The sequence below is a fragment of the Phaseolus vulgaris genome, chromosome 11 (assembly GCF_051622355.1).
Source record: "Phaseolus vulgaris cultivar YP4 chromosome 11, ASM5162235v1, whole genome shotgun sequence".
NCBI classification, from domain to species: Eukaryota; Viridiplantae; Streptophyta; class Magnoliopsida; order Fabales; family Fabaceae; genus Phaseolus; species Phaseolus vulgaris.
The window spans coordinates 12,263,063-12,279,976 of NC_143508.1; the positions used below are offsets into that span (position 1 = coordinate 12,263,063).

The 16,914-nt window shown below is 34.3% G+C and overlaps 10 non-coding genes across 10 annotated transcripts; all 10 read left to right on the top strand.

Moving 5' to 3' along the window:
• Positions 1 to 4,945: 4,945 nt before the first annotated feature.
• Positions 4,946 to 5,040, top strand: LOC137811743 (small nucleolar RNA Z157/R69/R10). The gene has a single exon (XR_011081140.1). It is a non-coding gene; the product is annotated as a small nucleolar RNA Z157/R69/R10 (small nucleolar RNA).
• A 133-nt stretch (positions 5,041 to 5,173) lies between these two features.
• LOC137811755 (small nucleolar RNA R11/Z151) lies at positions 5,174 to 5,257 on the top strand. Its single transcript, XR_011081142.1, has one exon. It is a non-coding gene; the product is annotated as a small nucleolar RNA R11/Z151 (small nucleolar RNA).
• Positions 5,258 to 5,413: 156 nt separating this feature from the next.
• On the top strand, positions 5,414 to 5,520 carry LOC137811785 (small nucleolar RNA Z152/R70/R12). Its single transcript, XR_011081147.1, has one exon. It is a non-coding gene; the product is annotated as a small nucleolar RNA Z152/R70/R12 (small nucleolar RNA).
• Positions 5,521 to 5,627: 107 nt separating this feature from the next.
• Positions 5,628 to 5,752, top strand: LOC137811808 (small nucleolar RNA snoR80). The gene has a single exon (XR_011081159.1). It is a non-coding gene; the product is annotated as a small nucleolar RNA snoR80 (small nucleolar RNA).
• Positions 5,753 to 5,923: 171 nt separating this feature from the next.
• Positions 5,924 to 6,019, top strand: LOC137811734 (small nucleolar RNA Z157/R69/R10). Its single transcript, XR_011081135.1, has one exon. It is a non-coding gene; the product is annotated as a small nucleolar RNA Z157/R69/R10 (small nucleolar RNA).
• Positions 6,020 to 6,139: 120 nt separating this feature from the next.
• Positions 6,140 to 6,223, top strand: LOC137811777 (small nucleolar RNA R11/Z151). Its single transcript, XR_011081146.1, has one exon. It is a non-coding gene; the product is annotated as a small nucleolar RNA R11/Z151 (small nucleolar RNA).
• Positions 6,224 to 7,248: 1,025 nt separating this feature from the next.
• LOC137811792 (small nucleolar RNA Z152/R70/R12) lies at positions 7,249 to 7,356 on the top strand. The gene has a single exon (XR_011081148.1). It is a non-coding gene; the product is annotated as a small nucleolar RNA Z152/R70/R12 (small nucleolar RNA).
• Positions 7,357 to 7,471: 115 nt separating this feature from the next.
• Positions 7,472 to 7,596, top strand: LOC137811814 (small nucleolar RNA snoR80). Its single transcript, XR_011081161.1, has one exon. It is a non-coding gene; the product is annotated as a small nucleolar RNA snoR80 (small nucleolar RNA).
• A 17-nt stretch (positions 7,597 to 7,613) lies between these two features.
• Positions 7,614 to 7,709, top strand: LOC137811750 (small nucleolar RNA Z157/R69/R10). Its single transcript, XR_011081141.2, has one exon. It is a non-coding gene; the product is annotated as a small nucleolar RNA Z157/R69/R10 (small nucleolar RNA).
• Positions 7,710 to 7,830: 121 nt separating this feature from the next.
• Positions 7,831 to 7,914, top strand: LOC137811762 (small nucleolar RNA R11/Z151). The gene has a single exon (XR_011081143.1). It is a non-coding gene; the product is annotated as a small nucleolar RNA R11/Z151 (small nucleolar RNA).
• The last annotated feature ends 9,000 nt before the right edge of the window (positions 7,915 to 16,914 follow it).

Consider the following 16,914-nt stretch of genomic DNA (forward strand, 5'->3'; position numbering starts at 1 on the left):
ACTTATTCTGCTGGCACACCAAGCAGTGTTGTATGAATTCCTTGGTATCTCTTGTGAGACCTGGCGAGTAGAAGGAGGCAGCTATCTTTGTCAATGTGGGTTTTAAACCTGAATGTCCCCCTGTTGGGGAATCATGAAATTCACTGATGATACGCCTGCGGAAATCATGAACTTGAGGAAGGAATATCCGATTGCGGAAGAAGAGTATGCCTTGACTGGTGGAAAATTGATTGGGCAATGGTTGATTGTTGGTGAACGATCATAACAAATTGGTGCCCTCTGTGGTGGTGAAGAACTGTTGTAGTTCTTTAAATATGGTGCGGATCGGGGATGATACGACCAACAACACTAAGAGAGTTGGCGGTTCCTGGCGGGAGAGTGCATCAGCCACAACGTTGTTTTTTCCAGGTTTGTATATTATCTGAAAATCATATCCTTGGAGTTTGTTGTCCATTTCTTTTGTTCTGGTGTTTGTATTGTTTGTGAGAGTAGTGTGTTGAGGCTCTTTTGGTCTGTGTATATTTTGAAATGATTCCCTAACAAGTACTGACGCCATTTCTTTATCGCTTTTGTGATGGCATACATCTCTCTCACATACATTGATGCTGCTTGGACACGGGGGCACATCTTTTTGCTAAAAAAGGCAATTGGGTGACTGGCTTGGCTGAGGAACGCTCCTACAGCGACTGCGGATGCATTAGTATCTACAACAAAAGGTTGGGCGAAGTCAGGAAGATGTAGGTTAGGGACCTTTGCTATTTCCACTTTCAATGTTGTAAATGCCATTTGGGCCGTCTGTGGCCATGTGAATCTTTGACAATGTAATAAATCGGTGAAAGGAGCGACAAGAGTGGCGTAATTACGAATAAATTTTCTGTAGAATCCGATGAGGCCGAGGAATGCGCGTAAAGCCGTGAGTGACTGTGGTTGTGGCCAATCTATGATTGCCTTTATTTTTTCTGGGTCAGGGGTCACTCCAGCTGGGGAAATGATGTGGCCCAAGTAACTGACTGTCGAGGTAGCAAAACTACATTTCGAAAGCTTAGCAAAGAATAATTGTGTTTGTAACAATTTCAGAATAATATCTAAATGTGTCAAATGATCCTGCAATGTGGGGCTATAAATGAGAATGTCATAAAAAACAACTAAAATAAACCGCCTAAGGAAGGGTCGTAGGAGATCATTCATGGCTGCCTAAAATGTGGAGGGAGCATTAGTTAAACCAAAAGGCATAACTAGGAATTCATTATGACCATCCATGGTTTTGAAAGCTGTCTTGTGAGTGTCAGTGGGGTTGAGCCTAACTTGGTGGTACCCTGAGTATAAGTCAATCTTGGTAAAAATTGTAGCAGACCCCATTTCATCTAGCAATTCATCAATAGTAGGTATAGGGAAACGGTCACGTATAGTGACTGGATTGAGTGCTTTGTAATCAACACAAAAGCGCCATGTGCCATCTTTCTTCTTGATGAGCAGTATTGGGGAAGAAAATGGGTTGTTACTGGGTTTGATGAACCTGTCCTGCAACATCTCTGCAATTAATTGGGTGATGGTATTTTTGTGAGAGTGGGGGTAACGGTATGGGCGCACATTAACCGAGCCAGTGTTGGGTAAGAGGGGGATATGGTGGTCATGGGGGCGTGGTGGGGGAAGACCATGTGGTGGTTTGAATATTGACTGGTGTTTACGTAAAATCATTTGAATGGATTGGGGTAATTGGTACAATAAGGATGAGGGTGTTTGCATGCTAGATTCTAGGGATATGGGAATTGGGGAAGGGGAATGGGTATCAACCGACAAAAAATGAATAGAAGCAATGGTGTTAGTGGCAATGCTATGGCAAACTTGATGGTAAGTGTCTTGGATTGGGGTTGGTGAGGTTGTGGCTGTGAGGGTGATATGTGTATTGAGGTAAGTGAAGGCAATACTGGGTATAGAAAAATCTGCTTGAATGGGGCCCAATGTGCGTAGCCATTCAATTCCAAGAACTACGTCAACACCCTCTATAGGGAGGAGAGAGAAGGGGATAGTGAAAACCGCAGTTTGGATAGATATCTGTATAGCAGGACAAATGCCTTGGCATGTTATGAAGGCACCATTTCCTACCATGACTCTAAAAGGTGGATTGGGTTGAATGGATAAGTGTAAGTGTTTAGCAATGCGAGGTTGAAGGATGTTGTGGGAACTGCCAGAGTCTATGAGAACGGTGACTGGTAAATTGTGGATGAGGGCTTGGAATTTTAGTGTTTGAGGGAAAAATTTCTTGTAAGAGCGTGGGGGGATAGGTGAAAGTGGACCATGTCTGTTGTGTGGGTGGGATCAGGAGGGTCATCTAGGATTTCAATGATAGGATATGTATCCTCTAAAAGTAAAAGAAAACGTGAGGTGGAGCATTTGTGGCCTGGAAGGAATTTCTCGTCACAGTTATAACACAAGCCAAGAGCACGACGCTCTTGCATCTAGGTGGGGGTAAGGCGTTTAATTGGGAGGGTATTAGGTGTGGTCTGAGCACGACTGGTGGGGGTGTTGATGGGGTTAAAAACAGTGGTGTATGGAGGGGGTCGGGTTTGTCGAGGTTTGGAATCTTTGACTTTGTCTTCAATGAGCTTAGCTAGGAATAGCTTGTGATATGGAATAGGGGTTCAGAATTGAAAGTTCTTTCCTGGTCTCAGGGTTGAGACCTGATATGAAACAGTTAAGGATGGTTTTAGGACTCAAGCCATGGACACAATTGTATAATTTCTCAAATCTGGTTTGGTAGTCCGTAACTATGGTTTGTTGGTGTAGTTTGAAAAGTTCAGCTTGATGGTTTGTATAAGAGGCAGGGCCGAAACGTAATTCCAAGGAACAAGTGAAGGAAGGCCAATCAGTAATGAGATGATTTTGGTGCATCCATTTAAACCAGCTAAGAGCTTCCCCTTTCATGTGAAAAGGAACCATGGATAATTTGTTTTCTGGGGAAATATGATAAAAATTAAAGTACTGTGCTGCTTGGAATAACCAGTCTAGGGGTTCTGGTCCTTCAAAAAACGTGAGCTACAGTTTGGGTAGTCTAAGTGTTGGTGGAGGTGGGGATACGGTGGTTGTGTGGTCATGTGAATTAGTTAAAGGTGATGATTGAATATGAGGAAAAGTAGCAACCTGATCCTGTAACAGAGTGAGGGAAGAGTGGAGGGAATCATTCCGTGCCTCAAGATTGGTCTAGCGAGCTTCATTAGTCTCCAGTTGAGACTGAATGGATGTGAGGCGGTCCTGGATGGCCTGAAAGAGGTCTTCCAATTCCTTGGAGATCAGCTTGGGAGGCATGGAGGAAGACAATGAAAGCACCAATGATAGAGTAAGCTACAATAACTACCAAATTAACCAATACTCAGGAAAAAGATACTAGGGTAAAAGTTTGTGTCCCTTTATTTATGCAATTAGCATCCCTTATATAGTGATGCTTTAGGTTACCAAAATTTGGGCTATAGTCTGGAGCCCATTACTTTTTACTACAAATATCACCCTATTTTGTTATGTTGTCCTTCATCCATAGGGGCTGTTTGTTTTGTCTAGTGGGCCTTACTCCTCTAACAGATTATGATTTGGCAAATGCTCCCTGCACCCAACACTTTTGAACCTGCACCCAACATAATTTCAAAAACTCTGAAAATACCCTTTAATCCGAAAATAAAAATCCGAAATTGAAAATAATGCATTATGGAAAAATAAATCCGGAAAATATTTTTGTGTTTCGGATATAAAAATCTGAAAAAAAAAATCAAAATCCCATTCAGGATAAAAAAATCTGGAACTGAAAATAATACATTCCAAAAAAAATTATTCGGAAGAGATTATTGTGTTCTGGAAAAGGGAGTCCGAAATGTAATTTTATATGTACCCTATTTTCTAAGGGTATTTTCGGTTTTTTCCGTGATTGGATATGGTGTAGGAAGCAATTGCCGTTTTCCTTCAATACCAACTTGGCTTTCAAAACACTTTGGAGCAAACCTCGTACTTCTACAATATTTCTCTTGAAGAAAACAAGTTTGACATCAACAAAGACTTTCACAAAAGAAAATTAATGACGGTTGAAGATATTCCTAATAAAGAGGAGGAAGCTGCAAGAAATGAATTGAATATTTATCCGTAAAACAATTATTAAAAATGAATTGAAATTTTATTAATAAAATATATTTTTATATGTATTAATATTTTTTTATTGATTCATTATAATTTGAAATAAAATTTATCCAATTTGTTATCCTAATTAAAAAAGCCTTTCAATCACGGGTACAAACTGCTTATCATTATCTAAAATGTAATTTCTGTTTTAAAATATATATTAATTATTATTTTTAATTAAAATATAATATATATTTTAAATTTTATTTATTAAAAAAATGCTAGTTATTTAGAATAAATATGTGTATTGTGGATATTGCATAACGTAAAATATAGTAAAAATATGTATGGAAATTATAATAATTATTTAATGGTTAATAAAATTTTAAAATGAGCAGAGTTTTTGAGTAAAAATCTATGAGATTATTTATTAAGCTCGTTTGCTTAAACTTAAAATTATAGTTACTTATTATAAAATTCTACAATTTTTTTTATCACAAATTAACGATTTGTTCATTATGTATTTGGGTTTTAAGTTTCAGCCCAGTCAAGATTTCTTGCATCGGTGTTCGGCCCAATATCCATAAACCCTAATTTAGTGTTTGACACTTTCATTCTTCACTGCCTATTTAATCAAACCTATTGCCCCATCTATTGCAACTTCTTCGTCGCTCTCATTTGGGTAATCGAATAGCCGCTTAGGGTTCATCTTGGCATTGATTTCGAGTCAGAATTTTCCTGAAAGTTCTGCCTTTATGAACTATTGTTTAGAGTTTATGTATCGTGATGTTCTGTGATTCCTCTTCTCTCCTTTTTTCGAATTCATAATTTTAGGTTTTGTGTATATGCTGTGACGAGACAATTTCGTGGACTAGAGTTTCTGATCTGGGTAATTATCCAGAACTTGATTATCAACCCTTGGCTGTCCGAGCACACCAAAATTTCCAAAATTAGTTTTTTTCTTCTGACCATTTTCATTATCCAAAAGAATTTTGTTGGCTCTCTCCCTGTTACAGGTACCATTGGTTTTTGTATTGTAATTATGCTAAATTGGCTTAAGAAAACAGTTTGGCTTATGATGATAATTTAATTATCTTAGCGGATTTCAGTGAGATCTTAATCAATGATCTGAATGTTACACACACTGAAGCCTTTGTCTTGTAGTTTTTAACACTTGTTTCAAATGTCCTTCAATTGGTTGTTGCTTGTACTTCTAATTCGGTTCATTTGTTCTTGACAATGCTACTGTTGCCATCTGGTTTTTGTTACCTGTGAATGTATTATATGGAGTACTAATTTATATATTAATGGTGTTATGATGAGATGAAGCACTTGAGCGTGTTTGGGCAGTGGACGGAACCACAAGGTTTCGCCGTGAGCCTCCAATTTTAACGACTTCTCCTTCCACTGAGCACCATAATTAGAGATGATTTTCATTTGCATAAAGTCATTAGGAACATTGCTTGAATGAACGTTGTATAAGAGTTAAACTATTAGGTGCATTGTTTTCCATTGCGTCCATTACCAATTCCGGGGGATAAATTGTTCCTTCTGGTATAATGGCTCGGACGCCATATTTATGATGTGGTCATCCTGATTGGTGGTTTCATCTTCATACCATTTGGTCTTGGAAACGCCACCAACATTTTTAGTATTCAATTCACTGGAAGAATGCAAATTTTGTTCTGATTGCAGCTCTTTATAGGTGTGGATACAGTGTGTATCAACTTTTGCTTACGTAGTTCATTCAAATTATAGATATAGATAATTTTGTGTATGTAATGTTTTTGAAAATTATCATTGGACTTTGTAGTTTGATCAGTGTGCTGTGACGAAACACTTGTGGACTAGAGTTTCTGATCTGAGAATTTACTCAGAAGTTGATTATGAAACCCTTGGCTGTCCGAGCACACCAATTATTTCGTTCCACCTTAAATTGGTTTTTTACAAAATTCGTTGTAAGCTTTTAATTTCTTAATTATTTGAATGTTTTGTTAAATCAAATTTCTTTCTTTTCGGAAGATTTTAAATTGTTTGGCTTATGATGATAATTCATTTATCTTAGCGGATTTCAGTGAGATTTCTATCAATGATCTGAATGTTACACACACTGAAGCCCTTGTCTTGTGTTAAAAGGAAACTTATTTCTACTACTTTGTTTATTGTTATTTCTGATTTTATTATTTATTTTAATCTGTATTTCATTGTAGACTTTTTTCTTGGGATAAAGTAGACATTTCTACAGTTGCAAGTGATATTAATCTGAAACCTGTCGTCGTTAATTAACAATGATTCAGATCTTACGGCCTACTATCATCCATATAGCCCACCAAAGTGTTCTTATATAATGGTTCTTGGTATCAATGTGTGCGATGAACGTAAAGTCTCCAGAACATTATTGACTAAAAGGAACTGAGAACCATAATTCAGTAGAACTGAGAATGTACGTTACTTAGAATGTCTGTCTTAATAAATAGATAAGGGAATTTGTTAAGGTTAATTTGTAGATGAATAATAGACACATATTTGTAGATGGATAATAGTTGTCTTACATTGTCATTGACTATTTGTTGAAGTGTCTTGCCAGGGAAGGCAGTTAGAAGATTTCTTCTGATCTTAAGGCGGTGTATCTCTCCACATGAATTTGTATATAGAATTGTAACAGTATAGATATTTTGCAAAATACATACATCCCACTACAAAGTAGATGGATAATAGTTGTCTTACAATAATTTTTTTGTTTGGTTAGTTTTCATGTATTCACACCGTTCCAATGTGAAAACAAGTAATCGCTATTGAATTATTTCATTTTGAATCATAGATCTAATAGCATTTATTTACTTTTTAACAAAATGGAAATCCATAATAAAAATTTGCCACTTTAATGCATGTGCATCCCTATGTTTAGCTACTGAATCTACTTGTACGAAAGATCATCATACAAAATATACTTCCAATTATCTAGATATACTAAGATTAAGAAATATATTATTCTATATTTTTTTAATATTTAGATAACAATATTTAATTTATGGTCATAGTAGTCAATCATGCTGCTCTCTCTTTATATTCTTTTAGATAATAATAGATTCGGTGTTTACCTGGTTTCTTTTACTTCGGAATAATAGTAATTTCTAAGTTATCGGTGTTATGATGAGATGAAGCACCGAAGTGTGTTTGGGCAGTAGACATAATCACATGGTTTCGCCCGTGAGCCTTCAATTTTAACGACTTCTCCTTCCACTGAGCACCATAGTTAGAGATATTTTTCATTTGCATTAAATCATTAGAACATTATTTCGAGTGAATGCCTATTTTTTCGTATGATGGTTAAACGTTTAGGAGCATTGTTTCCTTTGCGTCCATTACCAATTCCGGGGGATAAATGGTTCCTGCTGGTATAATGGCTCGGACGCCATATTCATGACGTGGTCATCCTGATTGGTGGGTTCATCTTCATACCATTTGGTCTTGGAAACGCCACCAACATTGTTTCTTTGTAATTTGTTCTTTGTGCTGTGACGAGAGAATCGTGGACTAGAGTTTCTGATTTGAGGATTTACTCATAAGTTGATTATGAAACCCTTGGCTGTCCGAGCACACCAAATCTTTCCATTCACCTAAACTTAGTTGTTTACTTAATTCGTTGTGAACTTTTTATTTCTTAATAATTTTAGTTTTTGCTTTAATTGTCTGTTAAATTAAATATTATTGTGATAAATGGTTTGGCTTATGATGATAATTTATTTATCTTAGCGGATTTCAGTGAGATTTTTATCAATGATCTGACTGTTACACACACTGAAGCCATTGTCTTATTTTACAGACTTATTTTCTGTTTGTTTATTAATTATTTGTTTATGAATTTATTATTTATTTTAATTAATTATTTGTACCTTTTGAAATTGTTATTTTTATATGTAAACTCTTCAATTTTAATTAAGATTTGCCTTAAATTTATTAATATGTTGTTAATTAATAAGTTCAATTAATTGAGAATATTTTAAATATTTATTGTAATACTTTTCGAAAAAAGTTTTTTTATTATTTTTCGAAATTTAAGATATTTTAGATCTTAAAATATGTTTTCATTTTTATAAGTTACCCTAGGCTGATTATAACACGCGGAAGTTGTTAATTCCTGATCCATATCCTGGGCATCCTCCAATAAGTTCTATGTTATGTAACATAGAAGATAGATCTTGAATTTTGTGATGTAGCTCTTGACTGTCAGAAGGTCTGAAGATCATGTGTGTTGAACCTGGACTTATGACGGTTCAGTAGTCAATAAATGTGGAATCACAACATTATAAACAGAGATTTTGTATAGCTTGCTATATCTACACCTCTGTACAACTTTTCCTATATTATGGCTTTTTACTCATCCATGACCATATCTTACTTTTTAAACTTAAATCTAAGAAATAATAATTTTGTAAATATTTAGTTATGTATCAAAAGTTATCATATTAGTATATAAATATATAACGACTTATTCACCATTTTAAAAAAATTAGTGTACACATTTATCAACCTCTTAATTATTAGTATTAGAAAGCAGTAATATAATATAAGACATCATCAAGTTTTTATGTCATTATTTTAGAGCATGTTTCAATCTATAGAAATATTTTAAGAGTTTCATATGTTGTTTTCTTGACTAGGAATTACACACTAGTCTTAATAAAGGAAATCTTAATAATTAAAGTAAAAGTATCACAATAGTTTATGTATTATTATTTTTTACTTAATTAATTTTAATTCTTATAACTTTTTCCTAATGTTTTGCATTATAAGCATTAATAACTTTAGGGTTTAGGGTTTAGGGTTTAGGAACATTGTTGTGATCAATTTCAACTAGTTTAATTTTAAAATGATCTCTAAATTCAGTTTGTTTTTTAATTTTCTACAACTTTTCTATTGTTGTTTGAATTTATGACGTGCTTTTAAAAGAAAAACTTTTAAAAAACACTATATTTTTTTGTATTTACTATATATATAGTACATGTTCAATTACATCATATTTGACAAAGAAGACCACTTATATATTTTATGGTTATCATTGAAAATGAACCAATATTTTTAAAGTCAAAATATAGATATGATGAGATAAAGGACAATTTTTTTATTAATAAATACATTAGAGGTACAATTATGGAGGTAGTGCGTATCTCATAGAATCAGAATTTCCTTCAATCTATTAGACTTCTTGTGTAATGCACAACAATGTTCTTGGATCTCACAAATTATGGATGATGTTACTTTTATTAAAAACTTTATTGTAGGACACTATATGAGATTATCAATGTTAAGTAAATTCAAGTCATTGAAGTTGTTTTATGTTCCTCCAATAAGATTTGCTTCAACCATAGTTATGTTAACCATGTTTAGAAGTTTAAAAAAATGAATTCAAGAGATGATTAGTGATGAATGATCTTAAATAAAACATAACATGGATAATGCATAATTTGTGAAAGAAACTTTGTTGATTGATAATTGGGGAATGAAGTTTGATTACATATTTACGAATATAACTATTCTTCACTTAGTATTCGAAATGTGGGAATCAATGGTTAAAAATGTGAGAAAAGTCAAATACCAATATTATAGAAAGACAAAAGTTGAACATCAATCACTTTTGAGGTAATAAAATTAAAAATATTATTTGATAGTTGGACTAAAAGTAACACATCTCTTCATTTCATTGTTCTGTACATATTTTAAATCCAAGGTAATAATAATACATTATATAGTTAAATTATTTTATAATTATATTTTGATGTGTATATATTATTTATAATATCATAAATTTATAATATTATGTTAATTTATATTTATATATTTTAATGTTGTAGATATTATAATCATAAATAATTAAATAAAAATTAACAAACTATAAAGCTCTAATACCATGTAAAGGCATTGCATCCACCCCTTAGATGCATCTCAGACATGGACATACAACATATGCTTACAAGTTGGGGTGTTGAACCGATGCTTATAAGTTGGGGTGTTAGATACACCGATTTGGATTATACACAATCATAATATTTTAAATTTTAATATTTTTATTTAATTTTTATTTTTAAAATTAAACTTAAATATGATTTATTATATAATTATATAATATTATGTATTTTTTATAATTTAAATATCATATTTCTACTTTTATTTATATTTAAATTATAAACACAATTATATTTTTTTATAATTTAAATCTATTTTTAAATAGAAAATTAATTTTTTATTAAAGATAAACTAAACTTTTACTTAAGAAAAAAATTAAAAATTAAATATAATATTTTGTATAATAATTGTTCTTGTCGGTTGACTTCGGTCATACTTGGTGGTGAGCTCTGTTGAAGATGGATGTTGCCTCTCAAAGACAAAGTGTTTGATGAAGCCAAATGTGTATTTTTCCTTAGTGTTGGCTTTTGCTTTAAGGATGTCTTAGGTTTAGATTAGAGGTTGTTTAATGTAGGTTTTTTTGCTGAGTAACTCACCTCGTAACCCCTGACCATGTGATAAGAGCAAGCACAAGACTTATGAAAATGTTTTTCACATGTTTTGTAAAAATATCCTTTACAACATAGAAAATGAATCTGTTCTTCTCTAAATGAATAGATTCTCTGAAACTGATGCATTGTTTTGTGTTCACTCTCTCTTCCTCCCTGCACTTTTTTACTACTTTATCTGTTAAACTGTCAGAAATTGAATCTGTTCAATTAAAAATAAATCTGTTCTTTTTGGGCTTGTTCATACTGTTCTTGATTTCTGGAAAAACCTGTTTGATTCTTTTAAAAAGTGTATGAACTGTTGAGTACAACTGGAATCATTTGATTTATGATAGTTTACCCAATTTATTGTCAATCTTGTAATTGAAGGTTTATCACTGGATTTAAAAGCTGAAGATCATTGATTATGTTTTTATTGTTCCTCTCTAAAAACAGTGTGAGTGTAGCTTGTGAATCAATCTGCTTAAAATCAAAAATCACTTAACTGATATAAACTTCTTAATACATAAATAGTATAAAATATAAATTTTTTCATTGGTAAATAAATCGATTTATTTTTCTTTGTACTGTGCTAAAAATTGAATCTGCCTAAAATTTTTAAAAGCTCAATTCACCCCCCCTCTTGAACTTTGACATTATTAAACCTAACAATTGGTATCAAGAGCTAGGACTTGTATTTTGCTCAAGTTTGTTTGTAATAATTTCTGAGTTTAAAGTGCTTTTTGCTAAGGGATCGTCTATCAATAGACCTCCTAAGATGAATTATGCTTTTTGGAAAATTAAAATGAAAATTTTCATTGAATCTATTGACTCGTGTATTTGGGAGGTTGTGGTCCATGGACTTTATGTGCCAATGCAGGTTGTCAAGGATGAAGAAGTGGCAAAGCCAAGATTTGAATGGAGTGAGAGTGAAAAGAAGAAGGCTCAATATGATCTTGTAGCTAAGAACATCATAACTTCGTCATTAACAATGGATGAGTTCTTCAGAATATCTCAATGCAGTTCAGCTAAGGAGATGTGGGAGGTCTTGGAAGTTACTCATTAAGGCACTGAGGATGTGAAGAGATCAAGAAAACATTCTCTCATCCAAGAGTATGAACTTTTTAGAATGCAACCCGAAGAGAGCATTGCTCATGTGCAGAAAAGGTTCACCCACATTGTGAATCATCTTACTGGATTGGGAAAGGTATTTGACAAAGAGGAACTTAACATAAAAGTGCTGAAGTGCCTCGACAGAAGCTGGCAACCCAAAGTGACTGCCATATCAAAAAGTCGTGATTTGTCAAAGCTGTCCACTGCTGCACTATTTGGGAAATTAATGGAGCATGAGCTGGAGCTCAAGAGACTCAAAAAGCAAGAAACAGTGGAAAGGAAACCCAAGGGACTTGAACTGAAAGCAAGTACACAGAGTGACATCAATGAGGAGAAAGAAGATGCTGAACATGATGAAACAATCAACCTACTCACAAAAAGGTTCAACAGATTCCTAAAGAAGAAAAGCAGAGATAAGAACCAACAGAAAAAAAGGTATCCCAAACTGAATGAATCAAATTCCTCTAACTACACTTGCTTTGGTTGTGGTAAAATAGGGCATATCAAGATGGACTATCTAAACAATCAATCAAAGGACAAATCAGCCAGCAAGAAAGTTGAAAGGAGCAAGGGGAGAAGAGCTTACATCTCTTGGGAAGAAAATGAAGTATCTTCAACCAATAGTTCTTCAACTGAGAGTGGGGAAACCAATTTGTGCTTCATGGTAAAAGATGAAAGATCAATCTCTGATTCGGTAAGTGAATTTTCTATGAAATCTGATAACTATGATCAATTGCTTGCTGCTTTCAAAGAAACACATGATGAGGCAAATAGATTGGCTGTAATATGCAGTAAGTTGCAAAAGGTAAATAATGTGCTTGCACCTAATGTAAAAACACTTGAGGAAGAACTGCATAAGGCTAAAACTGATCTTGTAAGTCTTGAACTAACATGCTTGCATGCCTCTATTAAAACCTGTGAAAACTGTAAAAAATTGGAAAAACAAGTGGAGTATTTGCTAAAAACCCTATCTAATTTCACTAAGGGAAGAGAGAATCTTGAGTCTCTTCTAGGTTCACAGAATGTTGTTTTTAACAAAAATGGAATTGGTTATAATCCTGGAAATGTAACCAATGTTAAAAAGCTTTCAAGTTTTTTTGTTCCAGCAAAAACAAGTTTTTCATCTTTTAACAGTGGCAGAAAGGCATCTCATGTTACTTGCTTTTATTGTATGAAATATGGACATACCTCTAGATCATGTATTGCTAGAAAATATATTGTCCCCAAAAACTTAGCCAAATGGCTACCAAAGGAAAGGTTTTAATCATTGCTGGACCCTATACTGAGAAGGGTACCATTTGTATTATTTTTACTATGTTTTGCAGAAAGGAATCAAGAGAAATCAATGGTATTTGGACAGTGGATTTTCAAAGCATATGACTGGTGATCTGACAAAAATTACTAGCTTAAAGCTCAAGGCAGAGGGACATGTAACCTATGGGGACAATAATCGTGGAAGAATTCTGGGCAGAGGAACTGTTGGAACTGGAAATTCAACCACTATTGAGAATGTGCTTTATGTGGAAGGACTCAAGCATAGCCTTCTTAGTATTAGCCAACTATGTGACAAAGGATACAAGGTAAACTTCAAGTCAAATGATTGCACAATCTCAAATGACTCCTCTGGTAAGGTGTTGTTTACTGGTAAGAGAGTGAATAACATATATCTCTTGGATATTCTGGAAACTGATTCTTCAAATGAGTGTCTACTGTCTAGAAGTGATGAGTCTTGGTTGTGGCACAGGAGGTTAGCTCACATTCACACTAATCACTTAAATAAATTGAAATCCAAAGATCTTGTTTCTGGTTTGCCTAACATTAAATTTTAGGATAACAGACTCTATGATGCTTGTGTGAAAGAACCTACTGTTTCTGCAGGTTTGCCAAAAGAATGGAAAACTCCAAGAGATCTAACCCTTGATAATGTCATTGGGAATATTGAGAAAGGAGTTTCAACTAGGAAGTCTTTGAGTAATTTCTGTGAGACAATGGCCTTTGTTTCTCAAGTGGAGCCTAAAAGTTTGAATGAAGCACTCAAGGACAGTAACTGGATTCTGGCTATGCAAGAGGAACTGAATCAATTTGCTCTAAATGAGGTATGGACTCTTGTTCCTAGAATACCTTAAATGAACATCATTGGAACAAAGTGGGTATTCAGAAACAAGATGGATGAGCATGGGATGATTACCAGAAATAAGGCTAGACTAGTGGCTAAAGGGTATAATCAAGAAGAGGGAATAGACTATGATGAAACATATGCACCAGTGGCTCGGCTTGAAGCTGTTAGACTGCTCCTTGCCTTCTCCTGCATCAAAGGATTCAAGCTATTCCAAATGGATGTGAAGAGTGCCTTCTTAAATGGTTATATAAATGAAGAGGTATTTATTTCACAGCCACCAGGATTTGAAGACCATCAACATCCAGGACATGTGTTCAAACTTAAGAAAGCTCTCTATGGGCTTAAGCAAGCTCCTAAGCAATGGTATGAAAGGCTAAGTGATTTCCTTACCTCACAAGGCTATGACAAAGGCACATCAGATAAGACCTTGTTCATTAAGAAGAAAGAAAATGACACAAGTCTATGTGGATGATATTATATTTGGATCAAACAATGGAGAGCTGTGTGAAACTTTTGTAGAAATCATGAAGAGTGAGTTTGAAATGTCTATGATGGGTGAGTTGAACTATTTTCTAGGCTTGCAGGTCAAACAACTCAAGGATGGCATATTCTTAAATCAAGCCAAGTATTGCAAGGATCTGCTGAGAAAGTTTGAAATGGACAAGGGCAAACCAATTTGCTCTTAACTGCTTCATCAACCCATTTCAATTTTCCAATATAAATATGTGTAAATGTGTTGCTCATACTCATTGCTCACCATTTGAATCAAAAGGTAATATTCTCTCTTTGGTGATTTCTTAATGTATGCTTATCACTATACACTAATTCGGTTTTAAGTTGTGTTTCCAGACCCAACTTTGGTTCAACCATGGCTTCTTCATCACGTCAGAGAAAGAAGAAATAGAACAAGCAGAACAACTTTCAAGGAGTGCTGGAAAACTAGTTTGTTGGAGATGACGAAGGGATAACCGCCTACATCCATGAGATGAGTAAAAAGCAAATCAACATTCCTAAATTTCTAGAGTCCTCTTGGTTGAAAACTGAGAATCTGAATGAAACCAGATCTGCTTTAAAGCATCAAAGACTGAAGCAGCTTCTTGAAATGACTAGTAATGTATACCCTGATCTTGTGAAGGTGTTTTACACCAATCTGACCTTGGATGGAAAAAATCTGGTGTCTTACGTGAAAGGGATCAAGATGAAATTCACCAATGAAGTATGGAATTTGGTGGCTGGAATCAAGTATGTTGGTTTGAAGGTTGGAAAAGGAAATACAAATGGGATTCAGGAGTTTAACAAAATTCAGTATTATCGAAGCTGTGTAAGGGATCCATCCCTAAGTGTGAACAAGTTCCATGCAGGTAACCTGAATTTAACCCCAAGATTACTTTCCTACATCATTGCATGGCAACTCATTCCTAAAGGTACAAATCATGTTGTTCTACATGAAGAGGATTTAATACTTCTCTAATGCATCATGAATCTGATCAAGGTTAACTGGGTATATATCATCATGGAGCATATGTTGAAATCTAAAAGATTAACTGATTACCGTTTTCCTTATGCTATTCTTGTTTCAAAATTAATTGACTATTTTGGTATTGAAACTTCTAATGAGAGGAATGAAACCATCAAAGATGTAGTGAAATTGATAACTCAACTCTCACAAAGATGGGGTTTCATAAAGTGGAGGACTGCTGGGTGTTTCTCAAAAGCAAAACTCACAAGGAAAAACATGGAGGTTCAAACCTCAACAATGATGAGGAAGATGAGGTTGTACCAATGGAAGATGATACTATGCAAGCTGCTGAACAATCTTGCTATGAAGTTCATCACACTTCATCACATAGAATGGGATCCTTTGCTGACCATGCTAGGAGTCACAGAATGCGATCTTCTTCTACTGAATACAGAGGAGGATCACCTGCACCATAGACAATGAATGAAGATGCTGATGAAACTCCCCAAAATGCTCTTGTTGCCTATCAAGCTTCAGAATACAAGGGTGAACCCTTATCCATGTTTGAGAGGCAGGTTCTGTATCGCCTTTATGCCATGACAACAGAACAAAGGGCCTACTTCGAGACAACTCAAACAAGGTTCCAGCATCTTGATAATCAAATTGATGGGGTTCAGTTGCAGCTGGCAGACTTATACTACAAAGATTAGAACTGTCTTGCTTTCCATGCTTTTCTTTCACAAGTTTATATTCCTGTAATGCTGAACAATTTGTATTCTTTTCTGGACTGTTATGGTTGTGTTATCTTTCTGTTTTTATCTTTCTCTATGCTTAAATGTTGTTTGATGAATCCAAAGAGAGAAAAAAAATAGCTCACCATGCTAGGTAAAGCTAGGTAATACAGGGAGTACACTCTGCATCTTAAAACTGATTGACTCATATTATGAATTGTTTCAACTTTTATAGTTTGATGTTTGATGCAGTACAGGTGTTGTTCTCTTCTTAAAGCAATTGAGCTATGGGGATTTGTCTCCATCAAACAGGGGGAGATTGTTGAAGATGGATGTTGCCTCTTCAAAGACAAAGTGTTTGATGAAGCCAAATGTGTATTTTTCCTTAGTGTTGGCTTTTGCTTTAAGGATGTCTTAGGTTTAGATTAGAGGTTGTTTAAATTAGGTTTTTTGTTGAGTAACTCACCTCTTAACCCCTGACCTTGCGATAAGAGCAAGCACAAGACTTATGAAAATGTTTTTCACATGTTTTGTAAAAATATCCTTTACAACATAGAAAATGAATATGTTCTTCTCTAAATGAATAGATTCTTTTCTCAAACTGATGCATTGTTTTGTGTTCACTCTCTCTTCATCCCTGCACTCTTTTACTGCTTTATCTGTTAAAGAGTCAGAAATTGAATTTGTTCAATTAAAAATAAATTTTTTCTTTCTGGGCTTCTTCATACTGTTCTTGATTTCTGGAAAACCTGTTTGATTCTTTTAAAAAGTGTATGAACTGTTGAGTACAACTAGAATCGTTTGATTTGTGATAGTTTACCCAATTTATTGTCAAGCTTGTAATTGAAGGTTTATCACTGGATTTAAAAGCTGAAGATCATTGATTATGTTTTT